Here is an 8,413-nt window from a genome sequence, read left to right as displayed (position 1 = left end):
ATTAGTCTTTTGTTGCCTCTAATTCTTTTTAAAATTTCAGCTTTGATTTATCTTCTTAAGGAAAAAATGACAATGAAAAATTGAAAAAGAAGCAAAGCTCACATTTTCTGCAAGAAGAAACATTTACTTCCTCAGAAAGAATGTGAGAACACGTATTGAGTAGTGCAATTATAGAAGTATAAAAAAATTATGTGTAATATATAAGGAAAGAAATTATCATATTGTGACTAAAAATTACAATAATTTAATGATGAATATATATATTCTATTCATTGTACTTTTTCATTGCGGGTTCATTAATTTGATTTTAGCATTGATGGTTCATTAATTTCTCTATTATTTTTCTCGAGGGAAGGGACCAACATTATTTGAAATTTTCAAGAAAAAGAAAGAATAAGGGTGATGATGGGAAGTTATGTGTTTCTTGTGAATAAACCGGATTTCAACTTAGTTTGCGAGTATAAATGCATATAAGACTATTATAAAAATTAATTATCATTCTTATTTTGAGTAATTTGTGCTTATTTTTTATTTAGCTGTTTGAAAAATGTAAATTCTAATTTTCAATATCCAAATTTTAGTCAATTACTTAAGAATGTATTTTTCTTATACAATAAAATTTATAGCTTTTTGCTGCTTTTGCTATGTCAAGGAATGCGTGAAAACCATATTGGTAAATTATAAGGAGATCTGACAAGTTTCAATCATATTATCTATGTGTGTAATGGACAATTATTTTAGTCAAATGGCTTTTACAAAATCACATGGCAAATTTGGATAAAAATTAACATGCAATGCAATTACGTGGACTGTGGTTAATTTGAATTGAGTATTGACGTTATTTTGAAGTTGATCTGAAATATGAACTTTTAAAATTGAGCGTAGTCAGCTTTTTATTTAATTAAAAGATAAATAACAGTTTATTTATAGCATAAAAGGAAAATAGATTTTGTTCAAAGAATATTAAAATTTAAAATAGATTGGAATGGGAAATAACTGAAAATTATATTGTAAAAGATATTCCCTATAAAAAGATTCAATTCTTTTTCTAACTTGTCTGTTAAGAAATCACTTTAACATCCTTTACATTATTTTCCATGTATAAGAAGTGTATTAAAAATTAACTTACAACAACATACAAATGTAATTTCACAAGTGGGCTTTGGGGAGATAAGATCTTAGTAAAACTGTCAATTTAAACATTGAAGCGATTAAACTTAATGTGATATTATAAATAAGATACGACTACTACTGTAATTTCTATGACCGCGCATCGCGCGGGTACGGATATTAGTATATAAAATAGGAGAGGTACAAGCAATATGGTTAAGCTAAGTGGTTAACTAATAGCAAGCCACTTGGCAATTTTAAGACAAAGTTAATGAGAGTTGTAATAAAAAGTTTGAATTTCAATGAAAGATGAAAAATTTAAATGACATGCTAAAATTTTGAGTTTGGATAGAAAGATAAAAGATCAGTAAGAGTGTTTCTCTATTCAATTTCAAAAATTCGGATGTTTATCTCTTTTTCTTTTTGCCGTTATTTTTTGTCAAATAGTCATTTAATAATTAAAAACCAAATACTACATCTTGAATTGAAATATAAAAATGTGGAAAAAGGTTAAAGAGTAAGGATAACTATCAATTGGTCTTCTTCTATTTCGTGTATGTTTACTTTCAAATTTAAAACTCAAATATATAGATTACGATATATATTATTGAAGGGATCTATCTATTCAAATTTCAACTCAAATATACAAATGATGAGATATGGATATCTTCCAATTCTATCTTTACAGATATTTATAGTCCTTTTTTTTTTTTCAGAAAAGAAAAATTTATTTCTAACAAACTGATATGTCATGCAATTTTGAATTTAAATAGTATTTGAGTTGGAATGGAGTTCTAACTTATTATTATATATAAATACCTCTTCAGTGACACAAATCATTTAAGCTTTCTTCTGCCCTTTTTATTGTTGATCATTTGTTCTGTTCGTGCTTATTAATTTTCTCACGATCAAGAAGTTATTTTATTCAAAAAAGAGTTCTTTTATCCGGTTAATTCACTATCTTAGAAGCATTGCGCGAGCACAATCTTATTTTGTGTTGTTTCATATTGTTTGTTTTTAACTTCTCTTTTTAGGATACTAATTTATATGGTTATTAGGATTGCATGTTTATTTTTTAAAATTTATTATTAGTTTATATTAGTATCTTTTTTCTACATTTGATATGATGTTCTTTGATAGAAGTGCAAGATTATCTAATAAAGAAAGCAAAAAGAGGTGAATGAGCGCAACGAAAACTATGTGTTCTAGAACGCACAACCAGCTTATCTCCAAATATGCTTTGCACATAACTTGATGGTGAGTTCTCCAAATATGCTTTGCACATAACTTGATGGTGAGTTTCTTTTTCTTTTATTTCATCCATGATGGTGAGTTTCTGGAAAACAATGTATTTTGCAAAATTGCGTATATGAATCGTTTGAGGATCGACCAAAGCTCATTTACATTTACAAAACATTTAACAGTTGACACTTCTCGATATTTATTTTACACCGTAAAACTCCTGTGTTTAACTCAACCTTCTAATATATCACTATCTTAGCAACTATTTTGGTTACCAATTTTAACTTAAAATTGGCCTTTGCATCACGGAGAGTAAAAATACTTTAGATTCATTTAAAAAGAAAAAGGTGCTTTCGCAGGTATACATTATTCAAATTGATTTAAAATATAAAATTTGAAATTTAAGGTATTTGATTATTTTATAGCAACACTACATTTAAATTACAATTTTTTCACAATACTCCCAAACGGTCCTTTTGTTGTTTCACTTGAAAATGTTGTGTCTGATGTATTCGATTACTACACCACACTGTTTGTATAAATTTTTTAATTTTTGAATCTGAAAGTTTTTGAATTGAGATTTATAAAATTGAATTCAGTTTTAATTTTAATTTGAAATTGAGATAAGAAATGTAATTTAAATTGGAAGTAAAAGAAAAAATATTAAATTTGAATTGAAAGATAAACCTTTTTTAAATTGAAATGATAATGTTTTTTGAATATGATAAGAAAAGCCATACTGTACGTAAGACCATATAACTTAAATCTTAATAGATAAGGCAAAAATTAAAATAGTATTTGTACTTAAAATAAAATTTATTATCATGAATAAATATAATGAGGATATATATATAAGGAAAGTAATGACAAAGGATATTAAATCAAATAGCAAGCCAATAATAACTCATTTAGTTGTTTTCTATTGGGAGAAGTATTCAAAACACACTCCAACTTTGGCCAAAATTGCTATAACACACTCCAACTTTGCGGGAGTCCTATGACCCCCTGACTATTTTTTTGTGTATTATTGAGGGTATTATTGGGTGACGTGGACAAAAAAGTGAGTCCCTCAATATTGGGTATTATTGAGTCCACGTCACCAATAATACCCTCAATAATACACAAAAAATAGTCCAGGGGGTCATAGACTCCCGCAAAGTTGGAGTGTGTTATAGCAATTTCGGCCAAAGTTAGAGTGTGTTTTGAACACTTTTCCCTTTTCTATTCATGCACATAATTTCATGGAATAAAAATTAAAACCGACAAATTTTATATTCTTAGCTAAAGAGAAGGAATGTTTAATTGCTTAACACACATAATATGAAAATAGCATTAACAAAAACATCAAAAGATTTCAAAACAAAACAATCGAAGGACATGTTTTATATTTTAGAGTAATTCAAAATTATAATTTTGAATAACATATCAAATTATTTGGATTATAGGTAAAATATTAAATGAGATAAACTGGTAAAAATAGCATAACACGGAAAAGATGGGGTTTACAATGTTATATGGATGGAGAGAAACCAAAGGCAATTTAAAAATGTAAGTAGAACTGTGGAAGCTATAGCAAAGACCTATACATGCAACATTAGTTTTGCCCCTAGCATTAGAAGATTACTGCATCTTTACACTTTTTTTTTTTATGACATGGGAACCCGCAGCCGCTATTCTTGGGGTGCGCACAGGGCAAACCCAGCTCTTGTGCAATAGCTCGCAAACCACACAGAAGAGGTAACCCGCACTAGGCAAACCCCGTGCGACGAGCTCGACCTAGAAGGCAAATTCCCTGCTGTCGTAGGCAGGGGGTTTCAAACTTGAGACTGAAAGAGTTAGAGATAATTATGGTTCTCTTCTTCAATCTCTTGTAACATACACGTACATAATATATAGATACAGAAGAGATAAACTCCTAATGGGATTAGGAGTCTGTGAAGTCTATCCAAAGCATGAATTTGAAAACTATAGGATACAATTTAAATAGCCACATAGTTATCCTTTAGATATCCTAACATTCCCCCTCAAGTGAAGCTGTGTGTCCACAACAGCAAACTTGTCTCTCAGAAATTGAAATCTTCGAACCGGTAAGCTTTTGGTCAATGTATCTGCTACCTGATCCAATGAGCTAATATACCCAACCTCAAGGTCCTTCGAAGCTACTTTTTCTCGGACAAAATGAAAATCTAATTCAATGTGCTTTGTGCGTGCATGAAAAATTGGATTAGCAGTAAGATAAGTAGCAGACAAGTTGTCACACCAAAGCTTAGGTGCAGAAGGTAGAGGGACATGTAATTCTTGAAGAAGATGTTCAAGCCATGTGATTTCAGCCGTAGCAGCAGCTAAGCCTCTGTATTCAGACTCTGTACTAGACCGAGCAACGACTCTTTGTTTCTTGGAGCACCATGAGACTAAATTGGGGCCTAAAAAGATGCAGTAACCATGCGTAGGACGCCTATCATCCAGACATCCAGCCCAATCGGCATCCGTGAAACCATTAATTAGTAGCTTAGGTGATTTTTTGAGATGTAAACCAAGATGTAATGTACCTTTCAAATAACGCAAGACTCTTTTCAGTGCTTGAAAGTGAGCTTGAGTAGGAGACTGCATAAATTGGCATAATTTATTCACACTGAAAGATACATCAGGCCGTGTTAAGGTCACATACTGAAGAGCTCCGGCAAGACTACGATAAAGGCCTGGATCATCAAATGGGGTGCTGCCAACTTTGGAAAGTTGAAGGCCTTCCACCATAGGTGTTGAAATAGGCTTTGCACCCTCCATGTTGGCACGTTGGAGAAGATCTCTTATATATTTGGTCTGAGTAAGAATTAAGCCTTGTGAACTACAGTGAACTTCCACCCCCAAGAAGTAATGTAATCTGCCAAGGTCCTTCGAAGCAAAGCTTCCGGAGAGCTTATTAATAAGATTGTTTATGAAGGCATCTGAATTTCCTGTAATAACAAGGTCATCAACATAGACCAAAACAATGATGAATATGTCACCAGAATGTAAAATAAATAGTGATGAATCAGACTTGGATGCAAGAAATCCAAAATGAAGTAAGGCGGCGCTAAGTTTCGCAAACCAAGCTCGGGGAGCTTGTTTAAGACCATAAAGAGCCTTGTGAAGTCTACAGACATGCGTAGGATATTTCGGATCAACAAACTTAGCTGGTTGAGTCATATAGACCTCCTCGTGCAATGCACCATGTAAAAATGCATTCTTCACGTCAAGTTGACGTAGTGACCATCCTTTTGATAATGCTAAAGTAAGAACCACTCTAATGGTCGTAGGCTTCACAACTGGACTGAATGTTTCATGATAATCAATGCCAGCTTCTTGATTAAACCCTTTAGCTACTAAACGAGCCTTGTATCGCTCAATAGAACCATCCGGATGAAGCTTAAGTTTGAAAATCCACTTGCTACCAACAATGTTCTTTGCATTAGATGCAGGCACAAGGGTCCAGGTACCATTTTGGATGAGAGAATTATATTCCTCTTGCATAGCCTTTCTCCAATGTGCATCCTTATTGGCTTGAGTGAAACAAGTAGGCTCAATTGGCAGAGGAGAACTAGGAAGGGGATATTTGGTGGTCAAGTTGGCTTGAGAATGAGAGTGCTTAGCTTTATGTCTAGTGACCATATGGTGTGGGACATAAGTAGTAGAGTGTGTGGTTTTGGACTGAGTTAAGGGTTTGGATGGAATGGATGAAGTTGAAGGCACTACACTTGGTAACAAGGGCAAATCAACAGTGAGATTCACTGTTGGAAGTGAATTTGGGGACATTGGTGGAGACTTAGGAGAATTAATAGGTAGAAGGGGAGGTAATAAAGGTCCTGGAGGGGTTAGATTTTGAAGGGGTTGCATTGGAGTTGAATGTATAGGAAATTGCATGGAAGAAAGGGAAGAAGTAGATGTTGAACATGGGGCAACTACATGTAACGTTGAAGTCATTTGTGAAGGAGGCAGTGACACAGGCAACGTACTCTTGTTTAGTGCAAACGGAAAAATCGACTCATCAAATACAACATGACGAGTTATGTAGATGCGACCAGTAGATACATGAAGACATTTATAGCCTTTGTGATTCGAGCTATATCCTAGAAAAACACATTGGGAAGATCTAAAAGCAAGTTTGTGAGAGTTATATGGCCTTAAGTAAGGATAGCAAGCACACCCAAAAACTTTTAAGAAATTATAATCAGGAATTTTCTTATATAATTTCTCAAAAGGTGAGATGTTATGGAGAACAGGAGTAGGCATACGATTGATGAGATACACAGCAGTAGAAAAGGCATCATCCCAAAAATGAAGAGAAAGTGAAGCATGAGCCAATAATGTTAAGCCAGTCTCAATAATATGGCGATGTTTTCGTTCCGCGGATCCATTTTGTTCATGGGTATAAGGGCAAGAAATATGATGCAGCATCCAACTTGTTCAAAAAACTTCGAACATTTTTTATATTCTCCACCCCAATCTGATTGCACTACTTTAATGTTACGCTCAAAATAATTTTCAACTTGAGACTTAAAGCGCAAAAAGATAGAGTAGACTTCACTTTTAGAGGACATGGGATAATACCAAGTGAATTTTGTGCAATCATCAATAAAAATAACATAATAACGAAATTTATTATTTGATAAATGAGGGGCAGGACCCCATACATCAGAGTGAATCAAGTCTAAAGGATTCAAAGCCATAGACGAGGATGAAGTAAAAGGTAATTTATGGCTTTTTCCTTGTTGACAAGACGCACAAACACTAGAACTCTTATTTGCTGGAATGAGAAAATCAAGTGTTCTAGCAACACTTTGAATGACTTTTATTGACGGGTGACCTAATCTACTATGCCAAACATCAAAAGAGGATTTGGACACAAGAAAAACTTGTGGTTTATTTGAGGACTACCAATTGGATCTGCGGGTGAAAAGAAGCTTGTAAAGGCCATGCTCAAGTCTCCCTTCCAGTAGTACCTTCCCCGTTGCCCGATCCTTCACAACACAAAAACGAGGATGAAATTCAAAATAAACATTGTTGTCAGCTGTAAATTGAGCCACACTTAATAAACTCTTAGTAATTTCTGGGACAAATAAGATTCTTTTTAAGTGTAAGGCTCTAGATGACGATAATAATTTAGAATCACCAATATGAGAAATTTTCAAACCTGCTCCATTACCAACCAAAATTTGATCTGTACCATGGTAGTCTCCTCTAAGAGTCAAGTTGTTGAGATCATTTGTTAGATGGTTCGTAGCACCAGAATTCGGATACCAAGCTGGATCAGATACAATATTTGGTTGAGCGACATAGGCTGCCATTTGAGTTTTTGCATTGGCTTGATAAGAGTGATCGAACCTATAATAGCAATTGAGAGCCGTGTGACCAAACTTATTACACACTTGACACCGGGATGAACCCGTAGAAGTGTTAGTCTGACCATGTGCATTATTGAACCTGCCACCACGTCCTCGACCCCTTCCCGAGCGTCCTCCATAATGTTGATTTGGGTTCGAGTTCTTTTTGTAGCCACCATCACTTTTAGGATTAAAGTTTGAAGATTTTGCAGTAAAGTTTACTTGCCCTTGTTCAACAATACTAAGATTCTCAAGACGTGTCTCATGGCGTAGCAACAACCCATGTAAGTCAGCAAGGGATATGGGTTCAACTCTAGAGGTAACAGAAACCACTAATGCATCATACTCGGGACCTAAACCACCAAGAATATACAAGGTAAGATCTTCATCTTTGAGGGGTTGTGCCGCAGCAGTCAAGTTATCTGCAATGGATTTCATCTTCTGTAAGTAGTCCGTCATCGACATGGATCCCTTTTTCATTGTTTGAAGTTGTAGGCGGAGTTGCATTAGTCGTGCCTTAGACTGTGATGCGAACATAGTCTCCAAGGTCTGCCAAACCTCCATGGATGTGGTACAGCCAACAACTTGCCCTAAAACACTCTCTGTGAGTGTTGACAATAACCAACTCAAGAGTAATTGGTCCTGTTTCCGCCATGCCAAATAAGCTGGATTCACAGTAGCTTCCGCTGAGGTTTCTTCTG

General features: G+C 34.3%; 1 non-coding gene across 1 annotated transcript; it reads right to left on the bottom strand.

Annotated features, from left to right (window-relative positions):
* Positions 1-7,972: 7,972 nt before the first annotated feature.
* On the bottom strand, positions 7,973-8,111 carry LOC132045967 (small nucleolar RNA Z247). Its single transcript, XR_009412574.1, has one exon. It is a non-coding gene; the product is annotated as a small nucleolar RNA Z247 (small nucleolar RNA).
* Between the last annotated feature and the right edge of the window lie 302 nt (positions 8,112-8,413).

This window comes from Lycium ferocissimum, unplaced genomic scaffold, assembly GCF_029784015.1.
Source record: "Lycium ferocissimum isolate CSIRO_LF1 unplaced genomic scaffold, AGI_CSIRO_Lferr_CH_V1 ctg878, whole genome shotgun sequence".
NCBI classification, from domain to species: Eukaryota; Viridiplantae; Streptophyta; class Magnoliopsida; order Solanales; family Solanaceae; genus Lycium; species Lycium ferocissimum.
This window is presented reverse-complemented; position numbering and strand designations above follow the sequence as displayed.